The following is a 23,384-nucleotide window of genomic DNA, read 5'->3' as shown; positions in this document are numbered from 1 at the left end:
AGGTTATTACTAATAATATGTAAATTTGTTGAAAACAAAAACCACACACACTTCAGAAATCTGTATTTCATCAATGTTGTTGTGTGTGGCTTATTCCCCAGACAGGAGTAGACATGCTGGTGGCAGAGTGGGTGATGGAAGGGCAGTGCACAATGGCTGAGCACCCTTAGCCAAAAGGGAACCATCCAGCATGTTGGGTCCAGCGGGCTATGTAAGCATGCAACTAAACATTGCCCTTATTTCTGAAGAAAAAGAGATATTCAGAGGTTAGGCAGGATGTTGTAAAAGGAAGAAGTCCATTTTTTATTGCATGTTATATCTGGGGGTTCCCAAGCTGTGAACTAGCACATTGAGCTCCGTCTTTGACAGGGTTTCCTTCTTTGACAGGATTATTGCTTTAGTGGATGGGGCTGGGGGGAGGAAGCTGTAGACGTGATCTGTCTGGATTTTAGTAAGGCTTTTGACACAGTCCCGTGTGACATTCTCATAAACAAACTAGGGAGATGTGATCTAGATGAAATTACAATAAGGTGGGTACAAAACTGGTTGAAAACCCATGCTGATAGAGGAGTTATCAATGGCTTGCTGTCAATCTGGAAAAATGTACCTAGTGTGGTTCTGTAGGGTTCTGTTCTGGTTCTGGTACTATTTGATATTTTCATTAATGATTTGGATAATGGAGTGGAGAGAATACTTATAAAATTTGCAGATGACACCAAGCTGTGTAGCCCATAGAACTAGCTTAGCCTTTTATTTTACTCAGCAGCAGGGGTGCTGGAACAATTTTTATTGGGGGAGGGGCGGAAAGGGGAGGCTGATAGCCAATGAACCAAACTGTAAACACTCTATATGATGGAATCTACTTCAAGCCTAGTTCCAGCACCTATGCTCAACAGTAACATAGGGAACCTACAGCCTGTATCAATTTTAACTTTGTGGAGCCTGAATCTGGGGCGAGAACTCTGTTACCCTCCGCTCATTAATTAGTATCAATTGACAATCAACAAAATTATTATTAACCATTAAAAAGGATCCGGCAACAGCTGGGTAGGGTTGCAAGCTCTTTTGAGGACAGGATTAGAATTCAAAACACTCTTGACAAATTAGAGAGTTGGTCTGAAATTAGCAAGATGAAATTCAGTAAAGACAAATGCAAAATACTATATTTAGAAAGGAAAATCAAACACACAACTACAAAATGGGGAATAACTGGCTAGGCAATTGTATTGCTAAGAAGGTTCTAGGGGTGACTGTGGATTACAAATTGAATGAGAGTCAGCAGTGTGGTGCATTTGTGAAAAAGGCTAATATTCTGAGATTTATTAACAGGAGTGTCATATGTCAGACACAGGAGGTAATTGTCTCAGTCTACTCAGCACTGGTGAGGCCTCAGATGGAGTACGGTGTCCAGTTCTGGGCACCACACTTTAGGAAAGATGTGGACAAATTGGAGAGAGTCCAGAGGAGAGCACAAAAATTATAAAAGATTTAGAAAACCTGACCTATGAGGAAAGGTTAAAAAAACTGGGCATGCTTAGTCTTGAGAAAAGAAGACTTAGGGGGACCTCAGAACATTCTTCAAATATGTGAAGGGCTGTTATAAAGAGGACTGTGATCAGTTGTTCTCCATGTCCACTGAAGGCAGGACAAGAAGTAGTGAGCTTAATCTACAACATGGGTGATTTAGGTTAGATGTTAGGATAAACGTTCTGACTGTAAGGATAGTTAAGCATTGGAATAGGCTTCCAAAGGAGGTTGTGGAATCTGGCGTTGAAGGTTTTTAAAAACAGAGATGATCTAGGTTTACTTGGTAACTGCCTCAGGACAGGTGGCTGGATTAGATTACTTCTTGATGACCAGCCCTGCATTTCTGATTTTATGTTACCACCTTGTTCTCTCAACAGTTTTCACAGGAACTGTTAAGAGAAGAGAGTGATGGTGCTGGAAAGCATCTACATTCTCTCGTATCTGCACCAGGTTCTTGGTCCTGAGTCACCACTGTGTTATTGCACTTTCACACTGGCATAAAAGTGGAATAAATCAGTGGTGAATCAGACTTCTCTGGTAACATCCTGCTTTCACTGAAGTCAGTAGACACATTTCCACTGAATTCAATGGGGCCAGGATTTCACCCTGGAGTGTGCTTTGCTGCAGTTGTGTGAGCTTGTTTTGATTAAGTTCATTGTGGAGAAACCCACGTTCTGCCAGTACAGCGCTACAGGACGATGAAAACAGTGTTCTCTCAAAGAGCAGTTTATCTGGAAGGCTGGTGGGCTGGTGATTAAAAACTTTGTTAAACATGCATGTGAATTACCACATGTTGTGGCTCTGATGGTATTTAAGTGTAATCTTTACAGACAACAGCTGACACAGGCCACGCTCTTTTTTTGTCTTCGTTCAGTCACTGTACAAAGTTGTCTAACAGACACTGGAGTTAACATACATTCCGATAAGAAAGATAATAAAACTATTAAAAACGCATCTTGATATGGCTGGTAACTGAAGTCTTGATCCTGCACCATTAAAGTCAATGGTAGTTTTGCCACTGATTGCAATGGGAGCAAGATCAGGCCCTAGGCCAGGAGCCCATCAAAGCTTTATGCCACACCAGTCCCCAGCTAGCACGCCAAAAAAGGTGACCATACAAGAAGGCATTAAAAGGGTCAGATTTTTAACAGCTTCCTATAGGTGCCTACAAATTATGGGTGCAAATACCTGTGGGCATAATTTTGCATCCACGATTATTTGCAGGCATAATTAGTTTCTTTTACACATCTGATTGTGGCCATAAACAAGTACTTGGATGTCTGAATTACATTAGTTGCACCTACGGTGATTCGGAAGGCCAGCTATAAATCAGTCTCAAAATCAGACCTGTATCCTACAAAGCAGCCAATGAAAAACAGTCACCTTTCACTTGGCGCTCCACTACTACAAATACGTCCAAGAGAAAAGCTGTCTGGGCCAAATATTGTCCTCGATTATTTGAATGTAACTGATGGCAAAACTTGGCCCTCAAAGACTTCTGCTAAAGTCTCAGCTGAGGCAGGGTCAGCGAAGAGAATAAAAATAGCGAGACATGCAGACAGACAGAAATTATTTCCACAAGCATATAACATACCCATACAACACTGTTCTTGATAAACAGCGGAGATGAAATCTATTCTCAGGCATAAGACAAGAGTGGAGATAAACAACAGTCTTTAAAAATAATGGAATGGCAATTACCTGAGATTGTCCATAATTACCATCATATTTAATAAAATAGAGCTTTAATAATTCTACATGGTCATCAAGCTGCTAGCACTAAAAGAAAATGGGAAATTGGCCTGGCTGGCTTAGAGGACAGATAATGGGATGGAGAGATTTTTCACCTCTAGGTTATTGGCTCAAAGCCAGCTCAGGTTGGTAGTGAGGGAAAGTCATTATTGTTTGACAGCCTCTTTGAAGTGAGTTGGTGTTCTCAGTCTAGTTCCACATTCACATAGTAAAAATCATCACCTTCATTGTGTGTGTGGGAGGGGAGAGAGGAATTCTTTGAAAGTCAGTCATATCTTTCATGTTCTCAAAGAGTATCCTGGATGGCAAGTTTAGTCTGTAACGGGGATATTTATACTGGCCTAGCCACACTAATGCAAACCTCCTTGTGCCCCAACCCCTTCTAGATGAGCTGCACTGGGGTAGTACAGGGCTTGCACTGAGGAGGCTTGCACCAGCTTGAAACCAGAGAAAGCTTCTCTGGTGTACAAGCCCCATTTTACATGAGTACAGTTCACTTATGCTGTGGGCGGGGGGGCCTGCATTGTTGTAGTGAGACAGGTGCAATATAGACTGGTCCTTAGCAGAGATCAAGAGTTGAATAGGTTTCTAAGCACTCATCCCTTTAACTTTAAGGTGCATCCCCAGTCAGCATGAAAACTGCAGACCTAGTCTAGGAGCAGATTTGTAAAAAGGTTATGGCAGGTCTAGCCTTGCCCAGTAAACCATGTTTAAATCCCATTAGTGAGAAGTGTGTAAACTACCGGTACTTAAAACCAGTGGAGTTCATATTGTGTTCGGAGCAGTTTTGCAAATAGCTAAGCCACTTTTCTGAGGCTGGAGGGCATGGAGTCCGAATTACCTTCTTCTCCCTTCTTCAAGCAGAGGGTGAAGTGTATTAGTGAGATAAGGAAGTTTAGTGCTGTTGCCCACGCTGTGTCTGCTCTGTGGATAAATAGAGGACTTCAGTCTCCAGCGCTGTCGGGCCAAAACTTTTCATGAACCCGAAAGTCACTTTGAAAAAAGAAGCAACAAACTACTGCAATTACAAATGAATGTCCTTTCTGAAAGTCAAACAACGCAGGAAGCACCTTCCTAATTATTTACAATTTTACCTTTTCATATGCGCTTATAGAAGCAGCATAGATAATGGGTTAATTTTAAAATGTCATTTATCTTCACTCGTGGTGGATGACTTTGTGCAGTTCACTTGTGTCTCCAACACTCATGGATTAATGTATCATCCTCCAATTTGAGAAAATAAAAGCAAAACAGCTCTAACCTGGTATGCTGGCTGTATTTAGCAGTACTGGGTAACAATGAGAACTCCTCAGCCAACTCTGTTGGCTTGAAGGGAGACCAGGAACAAAACATGTTTATGGATGCAGTCACAATGAGCCCTACAGAAACCGACTAGACTAATCCTGTTCTGTATGATCAACTCAGTATTTCATACCAGATGGATGTTATCCATAATGTGTTTTAGGTTTTACTACTGTACTTGAATTTGAAATAAATTACTACATAGGCTCCGTTCTGACTCTACCACAGACTGTTGGTGACAGTGGCACTTTCATTTATATTTATGGAAGAACAAAAGTAAGCATATAAGACCAAGAGAGAGTCAAACACATTAAAATCAAGAGAACAAAAATGGGAAACCCTAGAACAATAGTTCAGAACCAAACAAGCAGAGTGCAGAGAAATGATTTCAGACAAGCCACACTAGCAACAGTACAGCCACAAAATTAGAAAAGCCACAATTTCTTGTCAATCCAACCAAATTTTTAGTTATGCAGGGACAATCCCCCCCCCACCCCACCCCCCGGTCTGTTCATTTGTCTTTTAAGGGATGTCATCCGCACCTGTGATTTTGATGTGAGTGGGATCTCATCTCTGTTGATTTGTTCAACACCCTGCATGTAGAACACTGCAGCTGCTGCTGGTGATCCCAGTGCTAATTTGTCTGCATCTTAACAGTGGAAATGTTTTCATAAATGAAACAGGCTGTGTAAGAAGGCAAACCTAGACTAATTGGAGCATTCTTTAGAGTCCTTTACTATACTTGAGATGTGAAAGGTTGTAAGGTCATTGCAGTCCAGTTAGTGTTTTAGGTGCATTGTGTACGACTGTTAACTGAGTAGGAAGTTGTGTGTTCTGGGCAGGCAACAGGACCTGGGTGGTATGTTCGAGTCGCAGGTCATGTAATCCACTAGGTTCTTGTTATTAAGTTTAGACTATCAAGCAGATGCAGTCATTTAGGACTATCTGTAAGATTCTTTGGTGTGTGGAAAGGTTCCCAATTTTGTTGTGGCATTCTTGTGTAAGTTAGTGGTGCAGATCTCCCTGTGCAAGGCTGCTGGTAATGCTGTATTACAGTGTGACCTTCTCAGTATTCTGATGGCAGGACTCTCAACCTGTGAGTCATAAACAGGTTCAGGAATATCACATCCTCCTTTCTTTTCTTCATGGGGTGGGGAGGTATACGAAACATTTTTATTTTGTAACATGGGATTTCTGTGATGAGATGCCCTGTCCTGACACATTCCTTTCATTTGTACTGATGTTCTGTGATAATTCCCTTCCAGGGATTACACCTGGAATCTAAGAACCCAGGTCAGGAGAAGATTTATAGCTACTTCTGCCTGACATGATTTCAGCATGGTTCTGCTGGCTAGCATAAGTGGGGGCATAATTAAGTTTCATCTGTTAAAAACAAAAGATTTTTGAGAGTCTATATTGTTTTTTTAAATAATGCGTGAAACAAGATCATCCTCCCACCAACCCAGTATTGCTGTGATACTGTTAGGTAGAAGAAGATGTACAACTCGTTAGAAACTAGAACGGGGTAAGACACCGTTTTTCTTCTCCTGAAAGAATTTTTGAAATTTTGAACATTTTCCCCATCCCAAATAGGGATCAAAAGTTGAATTCTTGAAAAATGTTGTGAACTAAAAATTCAGGAAGAAAATCTGATCGGGTCAATCAAAAAGTTTTGTTTTGGTAATTTCAAAACTTTTCATTTCAATTTTGTCCTTTTTTTAAAACAAAAGTAGTCTTTGCTGCTATAAATTAACTTAAATTTGTAACTAAAATGTCATTCTGAACTGAAAAATTGAATTCTTTTATTTTGCAATACTGAAATGGGACACTTCGGTAATTTCAAAAAAATTTCAGGATTTTTTCAAAATGGGAAATTCATCTTAACCAATCCTTTCCCACAAAGAGTTTCAGCTTTGACTGATTGGCATTTTCTGGTGGACAAACATTTTGTTGAAAAATTCCCAACCAGCTTTATTAGAAACTGGTTGCCCTAAGCCAGTATCAACCCCAATGTAAATAGGACCTGAGAGAGCAGGGCTTATTTCAGTTTTAGCTTCTGTTTTCTAAAGCAAAATTGTTTCTGTGTCTTTCCACCTCAGTAGCTTTCTCAACGGTAATTGGCGGTTTGGTAGTTTTATTCGTCCTTTGTGTGTGTTTTAATGGTTGTTCCATATCTTTTCTAATATGCATCTGTGTTCGAAACAAATTAAATACCATCCATTGCAGTAGTTATCTCTTGGCTCTAAGAAAACATAACATTTCATACGTAAACACAAGAAGTGGAACAGAAAAAAAAGAGGGAAGGAACAATATTACTTTCCAGAATCAGAGCTGAAAGGCCACAAATCAAAACCCCCACAAAAAATTAGAGACCAAAATCAGAGAAGGGAGACAGAAGAGAGCACTCAAAAAATTAGTGTCTCCAGGGACAAAGTAGGTGAGGTAATATCTTTTATTAGACCATCTTCTGTTGATGAGAGAGACAAGCTTTCAACCTACACAGAACTCTCCAGACACAGTTGTCAGTCGGTCCAGTGTTGTTTTTATTCTGCAAGTTCCAACTGAGCACAAATAAAATTAATTCCAAAGAACTCCTTACCCGTACCACAGACATGCAAATATGTATGACACATTTCTGGTGATGATATCCACATGTTAACTTGTGGAACTATGGGGTACATTGCATTTATCACACATTTGGTCCAGAACTGGTGCGGAGCACAGGGCTTATATATATAGGCTGGTCTGGCCTTCAGCAGATTTCCCCTGATCTGCTATGTTTGGGGTGGACTCCATGGCCTTTTCTGCAGAGAGGCAACCTCACCAACAGGATGATATAGCGGGATTTTCGCAAAGGAATCCTTACAGAGATTTCTTCCCTGTGGGTTCTAGCATGTGAGTGGATCTGTGTTAGTACCTCTTGTAGGGAAAATGGTGCTTAAACTTCAAATAGACAATGCACAAAGTTCCTGAGTATTCTAATCCCACCATAGGATAACTTCCCCTGTCCTTAATTGGGTTAGTGATCATGAAAAGTGTTTAATTGACAGCACTGGAAACTGAAATCCTCACTTTATTCAGATACAGACACAGCATGGTCAGTTATAGTACAAGCTTCTCACCAGGCCTTGCTTCCATCCTGGTCTGGAAGGAACAATTCAAAACCCTGTCTGAAGTGGCCAATGAAATGTGTTGGCAAACTGTGTTTTAAACATGTCTGTCACTATAAAGGGACTAATTCAGTCTCACTGACCAGAGTGGGCAGGGACTACCTAGTGTATAGCAAGGTTTTGTACATAGAGGATACACAGTGATGTGATGTGGCATATCGATTTTTTTTATTTTTTTTGGCCTGAGTCCGGGATAGCTGTATTACTTATGAATGCCAGTACAACCTTTAAACTAGACCATGCCATCATGTATTTTGTTAATGACAAAGATGAAAAGAAGAGCTGTTATAGAAATGCATCAGATAGTACCTGATAGTTCCTGCATAACACAATATCATAACTTTAAATGTTTGTTATCTCACAATCTGTTAAGGTTACAAATAAATCCCTGGAAAGGGCAATTCCTGGGTTTTTACCACTATAAACCTCCCATTTCTAGCCGTGATGAGTCATGAGACACCAGACCTTAAACCTACCACTGACCTAGGGCTAAACATAATCTATCCTGCACCTCAGCGTCATTTTGTGGGAGAAAGAATAACACATTTTTCTTCCAGGTTATGTCTTTATAAAAAGTTGCAAGCGTTTGAAGCTCCTGAGGGGTCTGGGAATGTTACATTAGTGATTATAGTGCAGGCGAGGTGGCCAGAAATATACAATAAATGCCATTTATCATTTTGCACTGCAGCTTAGCCCTTAGATATTGACATCATCAATATTTATTCTTTACATTGTACATGCAAAAAGAAAAGGAGGACTTGTGGCACCTTAGAGACTAACCAATTTATCTGAGCATAAGCTTTCGTGAGCTACAGCTCACTTCATCGGATGCACCTGATGAAGTGAGCTGTAGCTCACGAAAGCTTATGCTCAGATAAATTGGTTAGTCTCTAAGGTGCCACAAGTCCTCCTTTTCTTTTTGCGGCTACAGACTAACACGGCTGCTACTCTGAAACCTGGATATGCAGTGCTTTGTGGTGTATAGTATAAGCAGATATAATGGGCTGGTTATACAGTTTATGTGCTTCAGCGTGTGCTTGAGACATGAGTCTGCTTCTCCAACAGGAATATTAGTTTTCCTTTCAGGGATTAAGGTAAATCCCAAGAGTGATGACAATGGAGAGAAGTGGGGCTTTCAAAAATGGAGAGGGGAAAATGGACCTGACCCTTTGGAGGAGCACACTGGGAGATGGAAGCACGGTTAGACATACAGATCTCATTTCAGAATCTTGAAATATTGCATTCTCGTTCTTTCGCATTTAATCATTGAACCTTCCACTCCTTTAGCGATTCTTTATCAAGGAGAGGTGAAGTGAGTCAGAAAAAGATCCAGAATTGTATAAATCCTATCCCTATCACTTATCTGAACCAAATCAGAGCCTTTACTAAAGTTCAATTTGATTGGAATACAAAATTAAAAAGAGACACAAGGTGGGTTAGGTAACGTCTTTTATTGGACCAACTTCTGTCCAATAAAAGGCATTTCCTCACTCATCTTGTCTCTCTCATATCCTCGGAATAATATGGCTACAACAACACTGCATAAAAAATTAGATACATTTATATGCTTCTTCCCCTCTCTTATCCCCCTCCCCAACGGCTTTTTCTTTCTACCTCAATCCTTTTCCTGAAGACCCTCTTTAAAAATAGTACAGCCTGCCACTGAGTCACAAAGGTACCCCACAATGGGTTCCCACTTGCCACTGTGTGTATTCTGAGGCCTTTCACAGAAGAGGAAAGTGTCACAGAGAATGGAATCTCAGTGGTAAAAGGGGCTAATAAAAAAATCAGAGCAACTAATATAAGAGAGTATTATCCTTATTCTAAAGAATGGAAGGGTGGCTGACTGACTGAGCAAGAGGGACAAAGATCAGATTAGTAATACAGGGAAAAATTGGGGCAGAGGATGGAGTCAGGATTGTCTGTTGGGAAGAGAAGTCACTTGAGGATGCAGGTTGGGACGGAAGGTCAGGTGGGTAAGTATGTGGAAGATGGAAGAGCTCTCTCCCATCGGCATAGGCTAGAGCGTCTTCACCAGACGTGCCACAGCGGCGCAGCTGCAGCGCTTCTAGTGTAGACTAGCTCCAAGTGTTTGAATAATTGAAATGAGCTTTAACTGCGGAGTCAGTCTGCATGGGAGGGGAATTTCTGAGAACTGGAATTTTCAGAGACTTGCCTGGTATTAAATGTGCTTAAGCATGCATATTCCTAAGAACTAAGGGGAGTGAAACATGTGGCTTTCAAGCAAAACATTCTTTAGTCCTGTTTAAAGTCCTTTTTTTAAGTCCTTTAGTCCTTTTTTTTTTTTTTTAAACAAAATCAGATTGCATTAGTAGCAGTTGTGTTCCTTAGGAGTTGTTGTTGTGCAGTCTGTAGCAGCTAAAATATTCCATTATTAGACCTGTTTCATTATTGCTTTCATCAGTGAGCATGGGTATGTAAAGCTCATGCAGTTTTTCTGTTTGAGAATACTCGTGAACCGGCTTTTCTGTCTGACAGCTGCAGGGGAGAAATAATGTCCTTTGCAGACTTACACGCAAGGACTGTGTAAAGAAAGTGCAAGGACTGTGCAATAAAAGGGATTCTTGTTTGATGGTTGAGCACTGCAGACCTGTAGAAGTCTCTTGCTTGTTAACAGATACAAGGATCAGACAGGGAGTTTTATTACCAAATCCTTTTAACACTTCTTGTGTTATTACCTTCCTTTCCCCTGCTCTTTTGTGTTGTTTACAGCCTTTATTTTAACTGTACCACATGTGTGGCATGTCAGAGAGAGACTCCCAGCAAAACGAATGAACAAATATTCTGGCCCTGCCATAACTGACGATTAATTAGTCCACTCTTCTGGTCCTGCACTGCCAGAGTGGGAAGCACTACTCCCTGCTACTTGCTGGCTGCATTGACTTGAGGGATTGCTCCCCATTCCTCCATCTCCTCAACCAGCAGCTGCTCACACAGTAGCCCCTAGGCCTTCGGTACTGGCAGTAGGCTGTGACAAAGGTATGCGTGCAAAAGCCCCATGCAAAACTAAATTCATACCAAAGAGTGACAAATGTTCAGTTACCCGCCTTTATCTCCTAGCCTCAGGTTGATGTCGCTGATGTTATTGCACTCCTTACATACGTGGCACTGGCTATCTGCCAGGGTTAGTGTAATTTTCTTTTTTGAATGAATGAATGAATACCTGATTAAGTTAATGAAGCTGAGCCAATGGTGGGAGGGAGTGACTTGGCTGCTGAGTGCTCTAGGAGATCTGGCAGTGCATTAGACTTGCATAACACTTTACAGCTCCATGCTGCGCTCCATATGAGCCACAGGAGAGGGCTGCAATAATTACTCAGCTTTTCGATTGAAAACAGCTGCAGGTAGCTAGGCATCCCTTTGTCCATTTCACTGGTGTTTGCGAGTGCCTTGTCTTAGTGCCTTGGATTCAAGTGGCAGACGGGTAAGATACTCTCCCAGAGGTGGCCACAGCAGTGAGAAAGCAAGCTTACCACTTACACAGTTTTACAAAGGGCCCAGTCAGTTTTCCAGGCTGTGATTTGCTGGTTCGTTTGCTCAGTGCGACATATCTATTTTTTAATTTAAAAAAGCCCACTTGCCGGGGTGTGTGGGGTTTTTTTTTGTTTGTTTGTTTTAGTTTTTTTGTAGAAAAAAGTCTTTATCTTTACTGGATTTCTATGATTTTTCTATCTTCACTGGTCTGGGTAGAACAAAAGTTTTTCATTTTTAAGAGAAACTGCTTCCAATTCCCCCAGAATGTTTTGATTGGATTTAATATACATTCACTCTGGTAGTCCTGGCTGGTATGTATTTTTAGTGGTGTAGTTAAAAGCAGATTCCTGGCACTGCATGTTCATTTGTAAATGTCCTTCATTTGAGAGGGACTCTGATGATTTGTAATCCTGGTTGGAATGTTTTATTTAATTGCAAGTGCAGTCTGTGACTGTGTAGGGTGCTGCATTATCATAAACCCACATTATTGCATTTTGTTTTAATTGATTCTTGTATCTTCTATTCAGAGAGAACAGTAGGGGGGCAATTTCACCCTAGCTGTGTTGGCAATAGTACACTAATGATGAATTTGGCCCATTGTATCTGCCTGTAATACTGGCCGTGAAAGGGGGAAGCTCCCTGCAAAGTATGAGTCAGGAATAGCTAGCTGGTCGTTTTATCTGAGAGGGCGGGTAGCAGAGCCAGCCTGAGCTTTTTAGGGAGGGCCTGCTAAACAGTTTTTCAGTCAAACTCACACACACACCTCAGAACATAACTGACTCCTGTGATCACACCACTATGCAGAAGGCCAGGATTTGGGGAGGGTTAGTGAGATGTTTCTTTAGGGCACACCCAACCTTAACTGACTCATTCAATAAAAAGAGTGGGCGGGGGAAACTTCAGTTCACCACCAGCCTCCTATGAGACAAGTGGAGCCCAGCTGCATGTACTGGGGTCTGTGCAGAGTTGCCTGCATTTAAACTTTTTGTCAGTAACAACTGTCAGGGGGCCTGATTCAGCAGAGCACTTTAGCGCACACTTAAATTGAAGCACATAAGTAGAGATTACGTCGGTGTGCTTCAGTCTAAGCATGCACTTAAGTGCTTTGCTGAATCAGGGCCTAAGTAATCAGGGACATTTGACCCCCATCACTGGGGAGTTTTGTGTGCATTTTGGTAAATCGTTAGCACTCATGTAGCCCTGTACAAAGTTAACTAAATAAGGCCTAATTCACTAATTCTTTCCTTACACCAAGGTAAGTGAGATTGCTCGATGACAGCCTATTGTTCATTAATGAACATGGAAGGGGGGGTTTCAAGGACATAAAGGGCAGGTAGGAGCTCATCTCCTTTTGAAAGTCATTGGCATCTAACTTTTACTCCTTTTGCCTTTGAAAACCTCCCCCTCAGACAATACCTCCAGGCTGCTCACTTCCCAGCTTATTCAGGAAAGCACATTCTACTTTTGAACAACATCTGCTGTTATGTATAAACTGGCAGCCCCAAATTGGTTGCTTTATGCAACAAGCTAGTGGCCGGATGTTCAGAGGTGCCAAATGCCCACAATTCCTATTGATACCGATGGGAGTTGTGGGTGCTCATCTCCTCTGAGAATCAGGCCAGACATTTTTAAAGCTTGTTGTGTCATATGTGCATGGGCTTTAAAAAGGGAGACACATTAATGAGCATGTTCTTACATTGCACGTGTAATGAGACTCACATGACATATGTAAAAGATGTGTATATGTACCTGCATATAGGGATGGCAGTTTCTGCATCTTGTTAAGATGGATGGCGCATGGGTGCTGCTACGGTTTGTCACCCATGTGAAATTTTCAATGAAAAATTGTGTAGGCAGCTCCCATTCTAGCTGGGTATGTTTTATTTAAATGAAAAGCATCAACAAAGTCATTTCTGCTATTATACATGTTTATAAATGAACTCTATTCACTCATTTAAGCTGCTAAAATGCCCCAGGAGGGTTGGTTTAGAAGCATAGGAGCAGGGGATTTGTCATGGCAGATCAGACCATTGGTCCATCAAGTCTGGATCCTGCCTTTGGCAATGTCCAGTACCAGATGCTTTAAAGGAATGTTTCTAAACCACCACCACCACCCCCCACACACACACACACTATATCTGTCCAATCATGCAATACTAGAGATGGGCTAAATAATTCCTTACTGACCTATATGACAATCAGTTTACACCCTGAAGCCTGAGATTTGCTTATGCATGGGAACAGAAGGAAGGCAGCCCTTAAAACATCTGAAGGTAAGTTTCCCCTGAGGGCACATTTATACATGGGGTGCTCTCTGCTGAAAAGTGTGCTGGAGTGAACAGTAGAACGAACTCAGACATTGACAGTGCCTCAGGCCCCAGTGCATTGCAGTCACTAACCTCCAGGACAGAAGGGATTCCCCATGGCCCTTTATGGCAGCTTTTGCTTGTGTTCCATGTTATGAGACAAATTCACGAAAGGCATAAATGGGTGCAACTCCATTGTAGTCAGTTGTAAATTTTGTGTGTGCAATGATGCTGCACAACAAATCCATCTGTTAGGGGTTGCTTATTATAATCCTTCACGAGTGGTTATCCTACACTATCATTTAGCATAACCACACATGTTGTTTGTGCGAGGCTGTTTTAGGTTGTATTATTGATGTGTCTTATCATAGGACTCCCAGCTCTGAAGTCCAGCCTCTGCCTACGCCCCTGGACACTCATCATCTAAGCATAAGGGACTGTAGGAAGACAGGAACTTTTCCTTTTTGTATTTCATGGAGGAACAAGGTTTTAGACCTGCATGAGCCTGATTTTCTGTTGCGTTGCATCCTGTGTAGCTATTCCCAGCTGGGCAAAGTGGGTGTAAAAGGCTACCATTCTGTCCTGGAAGGACTTACATGCATTTTGCATAGTGGAGAATCAGGCCCATTTGGGTCCAACCTTGCTCACACTCAAGTTAATTAGGATTTCATGATTTAAATTCAGTGGAAACAAGAGCAAGGTTTTTTGGGTCTCTGTAACGTCTGAAAAATCAAAACCACAAGAACTGTGCTTTAAATGTGATAAAATGGTGAAAAAATTCGCAGCAGATTTAGTTAAAAGAGCATTGGCTTATAACTCACAATGAGCCAGAACTAAGACTCCAGATCCAAACACTCTAAGTTGTATCCAAAATGTATAGCTCTGGCCTTCTCAATTAATCGCGCTGTTAAACAATAATAGAATGCCATTTATTTAAATATTGTGGATGATTTTTACATTTTCAAATATATTGATTTCAATTACAACACAGAATACAAAGTGTACAGTACTCACTCTATATTTTTATTACAAATATTTGCACCATAAAAAACAAGAGAAATAGTATTTTTCAATTCACCTAATACAAATACTGTAGTACAATCTCTATCATGAAAGTTGAACTTACAAATGTAGAATTATATACAAAAAAAACCCTGGGTTCAAAAATAGAACAATGTAAAACTTTAGAGCCTACAAGTCCAATCAGTTCTACTTCTTGTTCAGCCAATCGCTTAGACAAACAAGTTTATTTACATTTGCAGAAAATTCTGCCTGCTTCTTGTTTACAATGTCACCTGAAAGTGAGAACAGGTGTTTGCAAGGCACTGTTGTAGCCAGCGTCACAAGATGTTTACATGCCAGATGCGCTAAAGATTCGTATGTCCCTTGATGCTTCAGCCACCATTCCAGAGGATATGGGTCCATGATGAAGGCGGGTTCTGCTCGATAATGATCCAAAGCAGTGCAGACTGATGCATGTTCACTTTCATCATCTGAGTCAGATTCTACCAGCAGAAGGCTGATTTTCTTTTTTGGTGGTTTGGGTTCTGTAGTTTCCGCATCAGGGTGTTGCTCTTTTAAGACTTCTGAAAGCATGCTCCACACCTCATCCCTCTCAGATTTTGGAAGGCACTTCAGATTCTTAAATCTTGGGTCAAGTGCTGTAGCTATCTTTAGAAATTTCACATTGGTATCTTCTTTGCGTTTTGTCAAATTTGCAGTGAAAGTGTTCTTAAGATGAACATGTGCTGGGTCATCATCCAAAACTGCTATAACTGCTGTTTATCCGAGAATGCAGGTAAAACAGAGCAGGAGACATACAATTCTCCCCCAAGGAGTTCAGTCACAAATTTAATTAATGCATTATATTTTTAACGAGCGTCATCAGCATGGAATATTTTGCAACACCAACTACAACAGTGCCATGTGAACACCTGTTCTCACTTTCTGGTGATGTAATTAAGAAGTGGGCAGCATTATCTCCTGTAAATGTAAACAAACTTGTTTGTCTGAGTGGTTGGCTGAACAAGAAATAGGACTGAGTGGACTTGTAGGCTCTAAAGATTTACATTGTTTTGTTTGTGAGTGCAGTTATGTGACAAAAAAGCCTGATAGAGATTGCACTCTATGATAGAGATTGCACTTCAGTACTTGTATGAGGTGAACTGAAAAATACTATTTTTGTTTATCATTTTTCCAGTGCAAATATTTGTAATCAAAAATATAAAGTACACTGTACACTTTGTATTTGAGTTGTAATTGAAATCAATATATTTGAAAATGCAGAAGAACGTTCAAAAATATTTAATAAATTTTTAATGATTTCTATTATTGCTTAACAGCGCAATTAATCACTCGCGGTTAATTTTTTTTAGTTAATCACGTGAGTTAACTGCAGTTAATGGTCAGCCCTAATTTAAAGCTATAGATGCTTATCCTAGGAGAATTAGTGGATGTACAGTATCTGTTTCTCTATTTGCAAGGCGGATTCCAATACAGTGGAAAGCCATATGTGTAGTTATCCAGTTCTTTGGGTTTACAGTAGTTCCTAGAGGTTGTGGTATGCAGTTTACATACTCCTAGTTAGACGTAGTCTGTACCCCAAAAAGCGTACATTAAGGCCTTTACTAACTGATGAATAGTGCTGCTTCATTCTCCACAGGATTGGAGAGCCCTGGAGTCCGTACCCCCTTGCTTGGATGAGGCCTCCTTTCTTATCAGTGTTGCCCACTCTCACAGTTTTATCCCAAGTCTTGCAATATTTTGTGTTGTTTTTTTTAATGCCCCAGCTCCTGGACTCAGAAGTTTACATGGGAATCTCAGCTTTCATTTAAAAGAAAAAGTAAGTTTCTAGCCCTCAAAGCAGGAGCATGAGAACTCTAAAGGTTCAAACACAGGAAGGCTAATAAAAAGACCTAAAATGTATAATTAAAAAAAAAATCTCATGAGTGTCATGAGTTTTAAGCCAATCTCGTGTTTTTTGCAGGGGCTTGAATCCATGACTTTTGAATGCCTGGGATTGGCAGTACTGTGGAATTTGCAGGGAATTTCTGGGGACTCCAGTGAGGATGGTGCCTGTGAAGTGGAGGGGGAGACATTACTGCAGCCCTTAGTCTGCAGGAGTTGCTGTGGAGTGGCTCTGTAGCTTTGGAAGGGCATGGCTACACTAGAGTTTACAGTCCTAAGGTTGCGTTGATGCAGCTGCACCGCTGTAAGCTCTCTAATGTAGCTGCTCTACGCCAGTGAGAGAGAGCTCTCCTGTTGGCTTAACTACTCCAGCCCCCTGAGCAGCAGAAGGGGTGATTTATTCACCCCAGCTAGCAACATAAATTATTCCAACATAAGCTATAGCGTAGACATAGCTGGAGAGAACACAATCCCTTCACAACTTGCTTACTCAGCCTGTGTGCAGAGAACAAGCTTTGCTCCAAAGTAACTCAGTGCAAAACATTCCAGAAAGGAAGTTTTAACATTTGTTAAGGGCTTTGACATGAGAAATGTGAGAGTAAGGACTTGGAGAATGTACGGCTAAGAATCCATGCTAATAATATTTGAAAATGGCAGTATAAAATTACAGTGCAATAGACATGTGGCTGCATGTCTAAATCTATGCACAGATAGGTGTGTTCTTCTGTTGCTGCCTTCAAAACTCATTGCATGCTTATTCATACTCTGGGGGGGAAGGAGGGAGCATCTTTTCCGTGTGCACAGAGGTACAGAGTTATGTGATAATGCCCAAGTAAAATGACTTGGGAAATCTGCAAACTTTTGAAAATTAAATCCACCTCTAAATTAATCATAATGCAGCAAGTTAATAATAGCACAGTGAGTAACTGTCACTCTTGTGCAGCTCACCAACATCCATCATATGAGATAATTAAGTCTACATAACTAAAGTAATTGTAGTAGAACATTGCCACAGGATAAATATGCCCTGCTTAGAAAATAAAGATCTCACCTTCATCTCAACAAATTCAGCACGTAGGTAACAGGAGCAGACAGTTATCCTGTGACAGTGTTCTCTTGCATTGACATTGTTTTCTAAATAATCTTTCTGTGACACACATTTATAAATGTCATAAAATAAGTGAATGACTCAGCTGGAAAACATGGCAGTCCAGTGTTGTGAATATACTGCCACTCACTCCCTTTGGAGATTGCTTTCCCTAATTCATCAGCTAATCACAACTCTGACCCCATACATGCGCACGTGTACACACACACACGCACACACACATCATAAAATATTGATGCATCATTGAGCTATTGGATAGCTCACATCCAATGCTCTCCTGCTTCAAGTTGGCTTATATCAGTTGCTTTTTATATGGAGCACAGGATATCTGATCTGATGGGGCGGGTACATGTTGCTCACTCAGCAAAAATGGTATCAATTTGCTATGGTGGATTCTCAAAAGTGTACTAAGTGCCAACACCACAGTGGACAATTTCACGCAAAGACAAGTGTTGATCAGGAATCTTTTAGTTCTGGGAAAAGATTTTCAAATTTTGTCAGCGTTTTTTTATGTTTCTTGTTAATGGATCGCTGCAGCTGGCCCTCCTGGGAAATCTGCCAGAGAACTGGGAAATTGGTAGGATTGGACCATAAACTTAAGTCGCTGTTGTTGGTCGGCACTAAGCTACACATGGCAAGGCTAATGAAATCTGTGCCAGTTACAACTATGAATATGTAGCTGGCAGATGTTAGTGTGTAGAGTTTGGTGAAAGCTGGCGTATAGATCTGAGAATCAGAACGTAGCTGCAGAGTTGTCCGCAACTTGGCCATCTTCTGATCTACACAAGCCCAAACCTGCAGGATACTGAGCTTCTGAGGTGTGTGGCTGACTTGTCTCTTCTCCTGTTGACTTCAGTGGGAGTTGAGCATGCTCGCTACTTTACAGGCTCAAGCCTTGCTTGTCTAATAGGTGTTTTGGACAACATTGATGGGGTGTGCAGTTAATTCGACAGGGCTGTATACAGCATACCATGACAAAGTTGTGCCACACTTTGATTCAAGAGTCTGTCTTTTCAATGCATGGTTTGATTATTAAGTGGGATCAAATTGAATTGCTCTGCACTTGTCTGACAGAACATGGTGACTGGCAGCAGGCAGTGCGTTGTGTATTGACTTGCTTGGTGAGTGAAACTGCCAGTCGTGGCTTGTGTGGGAAAATGCAGTACTAAAAACTGGTAATAACGTGTATTACCAGGATGGGGGTCTCCAGGGCCTTTCCTCTCTCGTAGGCTGGTGTGAATACAGCTTAGGTTGATGACTGAAAGTTGTTCTCCTTTGATGACTGTTCTGTGGCTGATGTGAAAATGAGCTTGTGGCCTCAGTCCTATTTCTAGTGCATAAGATTGGTACTACCTGATACCCTTGTTAGCAGTCTCAGCAGAAAGACTAGGACATGGGGCCACATTTGTAAAGGCAGTTAGATACCTAAAGATTCAATTAGGAGCACAGTGGGATTTTCAAAAGTGCCACAGGGCCTAATTCCTAGTGGGAGTTGCAAATCCCACTAGGCATGTATCTACATCCTTAATCACCTAAATGCCTTAAAAAATCTGGCTCACGGAGTCTGAACTCCCCTCTGGCCCACAGAGGTGGTTTTTTGTGTCAGGGATAAGGCATATTGTCAAGGCATTAAGGGAAGCTTGTATTGCTATTACGGCCCTTGGTGGACCTACTGTATCAATATAGAAAGGATTTCGGTTTCCACAAATATCAGTCAGGCTCTTTTCATGAGCTTTACATTCATTAGAAAAATAACTATGCAAATACCATTCTGGTAGGTAGATGTGTTGAGGCCTTTGTGGAAACAGATTACAATTTAGCATGAAAGTGCATATTCTGAGCCCTACTGAACAATCCATTTGGGACCCGCACAGACCTAGATGGGGACTCCTCCAACTTGAGCCTTTCCAGGAATTTGATTGTGGGCAGGCTGCCAGCCAGCCCTGGCTACCCAGACACTTCAGCAATGTTCCATGTGCACTAGCTGCCAGGGATATCAAAGTCCAGCTGTTCTCGCCAATCTCCTCTGTCCCCTTTACCTCCTCAGCCTTCAACACACACACACACACACACACACACACACACACACACACACACGGAGTAATGATCATCCAGTGTTTATTGCTGTTTTACACATCCTTCAAATTCTGATTGAAAACTCTCAAGCTCAATGAGAAAAGGAAATCTAGGAGTCGGGAATGACTTACGATCCAGAAGAGTAAACATGTAAATAATAAATGTTAAACAAAGCCATACCTAGGGATGCAAGCAGGATGGAAATGTGACTGTAGGATAGCAAGTGAAGAAGGAATTAACTTCATCCTCTACCTCATCCCTTTGGGCGGTCCTTTTGAACCTCTTCACTTTGCCCAAACAGGCCCCGTTCTATCCTCATGGTTGTAATTGAAATTATACTTAAAATATTAGGCCAAAGCTTACAACTCCATTGGAAACACCTAAGTAAAAGAGGGCTGATTTTTGCTTCAGTGGGTGCCTGGCATTTCTGAGGATCCTGTCGCTTGTCTATATGATAAGAGTTAGAAGAGTAACTTTAAGTAGCCAGGTTTGAGAATTTTGGCCAATATTTACATTTCACTTGGAATCTCCTTTCTATTAATATTTTGTTCTTTCCCTCTGTTAGCTTGTTTGTGCTCCATTCTCCAGAACCTGGACATTATGGGAAGCCCTTTTGTTGCCACTGATTAAGAGCAGAATTGTATGAAATATTTGCAAAAAAACCAAAACGAAACCACACAACCATGTGAAATTCATCAGGTTTCAGATCTTATTACAAAGTCAACACCAGGTTGATCACAAAAGGTTTGATAAGACTCCGGGTGACCTTTTAAATGACGTAGGACTCATTTATGGTTTTCCCCTCATCATCAGAAATCCGTCATTTTGCAGAAATTCAATGCAAAAGCTGATGATAATTGGCTGTTTACAAATAAAGGGGCTGTTGATTCTTGCCTGTCCTTATCTAGCTAAAATTCCTACTGAGTCACAGTAGTAATAGATTTCCCTGGCTCACTGGCAAGTCCTTGTAGCTGGGCGTATCAGCTTGTATTGTGCGTGGAACTGTGTCTGAAAAGGCGCTCTCAAGAAATTATTTTTTTAAGCTTTGCATATTCTTTAATATAGTCACTTAAAAGCCATTTTTTCTCCTTCAAATGTTGTCCCTTTCTTCCTAACATCATCATCATAAATAATACTTGGTGAGTATTTAAAGAGCTTTCAAGAATTAGCAAAGCCTCTCAGAACTGTCGTACTATACCTGTTTTACAGATGGACAAATTGAGAGAGAGAATTTTTAAGTGAGTCATCCACAATCTGGCAGCAAATCAGTGTCAGCGCTCAGGTTGGAATAAAACCCAGGAGGCCTGACTTCCGTCGCCTGCTGTAAGCACTGGAGACCATGCTGTCCCTCACAGCAGTATTTTTGCCTGGGTTTGGCAGAGAACTGAAGCTAATATAGCTGCTTTTGTTCAAGAACTCTGAAACCTACAAATAACTTGTCCACCTGCCAATGTCATCTTAGTTTTACCTAGCAGTAATTATTGCTATAAAAGCAGCAATGGAGAAGCACAACAGTTAGTATTTATGTAGGGGCTATGCAACTAATGCTGGTGGTTGTTTATTTTTGACTTTAAAATTTTCAGAAATGGAATAATCAACTTAAAAAGGAGACTGCCCTGAACCATAGCATACTTAAAGATTTCCCCCATAAGATTCTAATATCTTGAAGGCACCTCAAATTTGGGCACATAAATCCACATGATGGCGTTAAAGCGAGATTTAATCTCAGTCTGCCATGTCTCCAAAATATTATGCAAGAGTTGTACAGCAGGTTTATTGTTCCATGCTTTGTACTAGACCCAAAGCAATGAAGGCAGGGGATATAAAAGGAATATTATTTGCTGTGAGATAAGAAAACTATTACTGATACGTAGTGGTCACATTTAATGTCTGTTACATCATCAGTTTCCACTAAGCGATGCTCTGACTTGTGTGTGTGTGTCTCTCTCTCTCTCTCTCTCTCTCTCTCGTAAGAAATTATGTTCTGAGTGTGAGGAATAAGACTTCTGAACGCCCACCCTTGCATATCTTTTAAAAAATAATTTAGCAGTACAGATGCCAAACAATGGCTGGAAGGGCGTGAGAAGAGTTTCATTTTCTGTAAAGTTTTAATTATAAAACAAGGCAAAGCAGGAGTTCATGATATCTGGGAGAAAATACTGTGACTATAAAAAAAAAAGTCAGGGATTAAACTGGTGTGACATTATTTTCTTTAGAGAGACAAGGTGGGTGAGGTAATATCTTTTATTGGACCAACTTCTGTTTGTGAGAGAAACAAGCTTTCGAGCCACACAGAGCTCTTCTTCAGGTCTGGGGAAGAAACACCAAGCCTCAAAGCTAGGAGTGGAACAGATTGTTTAGCATAAGTAGTTAGCACATATAGTACAGGACCAGTCAAGGTAGAGTGGCCCGTTAACACCTCTGCAGTCACCTGACAAAAAGGGGGGTTAGGGGGATACAGATTGTTGTAATAAGCCATAAATCCAGTGTCTCTGTTCAGTCCATGATTTTTAGCGTCTAGCAGAATAATGAATTATTGAGTATTTTCTTTAGCAGGTAATGAAAGAATTAGAGACACTTTGTTCCCTATATCAAGGATGGCAAAAATAATCTTCTAGCTAGAGCAGAGGGAAGAGATGACATTTTGCTTAAACCCTATATAAAATCATGAGCCTTTGGGTTCCTGTTATCTCTGCTCTTAAGATGGGCGCAAATTAGAACCCCACACCCTGCAACTTTGGTAAATTCAGATTGGCATCCAGGTTTGCTGGTGGCCTACATTCTCTCTTAACAGGAAGGGACAGACTCATACATCTCTGAACTCTGGGAACATTCAGACCCAAATTCTGATCTGAACTTTGCTGCTCTGCTTCTTGGCTATGAAATCCTCAACTCAAGCTGTGGCTCCTAGGAGGAATATTTAATCTGCTTCTTGTTAGAGAGCAATTCCCATTGACTTTGTAAATGCTCTGTCCCTGCACTAGTGGAAATCTGTTTGTTACATACAGCAGCTGTGCCTCATAGTTCATTAGTTGCTAGGAAACAAGGGAATATGATCCAGTAGGAGCTATGTCTAGGGTCATCATCCTGGTTTATAGTTTTAAACGCTTTGGTACAGTTTAACCTGTGCAGGCAGATAAGCGGCAACCAATCATTTTTCCAGAGTAGAGATCTACATGGTCACTTTCCTGTGGGTGGCCAATAGCACAGGGGGCTCAAAAAGCACCAGAAACCTCATGAGAAATCTGGCTCCCAGCCATCTTTGGCTTTATGCTACTGCTGTAAATAAATGGCTTGGCTGAGGTTTAATGCCATACTAGTAGTTAAAGGGCACTTGTGTCTCATTGTAATGAGCTGTGGCATGAGGGGAGAGAAAACAAGATAACTGATGTGTTTGCTGTGCAGACTGAAGCGAAATGAAGTCACTGGTGGTGACTCCAGGGCATAAGAGTTGAGAAGTAATGCACCTGACTTATACACTGCTAACAGCTACTTGTTGCTAATGTAAATATTTTCCATGTGTATTCTTCAGATCTCCCTGTCATGTAGTGCGAGATAATGCAGTGATCCCATGCTGTAAAACACACAATGGTGGATCATACAATCGTTTGTGGGGGTTGGAGGGTGAGAGAGAAGGAGAATGAAATACATATTTTGAAAACACAAGCCTTTTTCACACAGGAAGAAAGAAGGCACCTCCAGGTGTTACGAAATAAGTTATCACTGTTAACTGCTGAAAAT

The 23,384-nt window shown here is 41.0% G+C and overlaps 1 protein-coding gene across 9 annotated transcripts in view; it reads left to right on the top strand.

Moving 5' to 3' along the window:
* The window catches only part of ATXN1 (ataxin 1), a 265,370-nt gene that overhangs the window by 219,688 nt on the left and 22,298 nt on the right, over positions 1–23,384 (top strand). The gene's annotated exons all lie outside the window — the stretch shown is intronic.

Source organism: Natator depressus, chromosome 2 (assembly GCF_965152275.1).
Source record: "Natator depressus isolate rNatDep1 chromosome 2, rNatDep2.hap1, whole genome shotgun sequence".
NCBI classification, from domain to species: Eukaryota; Metazoa; Chordata; order Testudines; family Cheloniidae; genus Natator; species Natator depressus.
This window is presented reverse-complemented; position numbering and strand designations above follow the sequence as displayed.